Below are 548 nucleotides of genomic sequence, written 5' to 3'. Positions count from 1 at the left end.
TCACTGAGTGAAATGGGATGCATCACTGAGTGAAATGGGATGCAGTGACTGATGGAAATTGGATGCAGTGACAGAGTGACATGAGGTGCAGTGACTGAGTGAAATGAGATGCAGTGTCTGATTGAAATGTGATGCAGTGACTGAGGGAAATGGGATGCAGTGACTGAGGTACTGGGAAGTAGTGACTGAGTGAAATGCGATGCAGTGACTGAGTGAAATGCGATGCACTGACTGAGTGAAATGAGATGCACTGACTGATGGAAATTGGATGCAGCGACAGAGCGACATGAGGTGCAGAGACTGAGTAAAATGAGAAGCATTGAATGCACTGTCTGTGAGATACGGGAAACAGTGACTGATGGAAATGGGATGCAGTGACTATGGTGAAGGGGATGCAGCGACTGAGTGAAATGGGATGCAGTGACTGCGTGAAATGGGATGCAGTGACAGAGTGAAATGGGATGCAGTGACTGAGTGAAATGGGATGCAGTGACTGAGTGAAATGGGATGCAGTGACGGATGCAAATGGGATGCAGTGACTGAGTGAA

The sequence above is a fragment of the Stegostoma tigrinum genome, unplaced genomic scaffold (genome assembly GCF_030684315.1).
Source record: "Stegostoma tigrinum isolate sSteTig4 unplaced genomic scaffold, sSteTig4.hap1 scaffold_185, whole genome shotgun sequence".
NCBI lineage: Eukaryota > Metazoa > Chordata > Chondrichthyes > Orectolobiformes > Stegostomatidae > Stegostoma > Stegostoma tigrinum.
Note: the sequence above shows the minus strand (reverse complement) of the source record.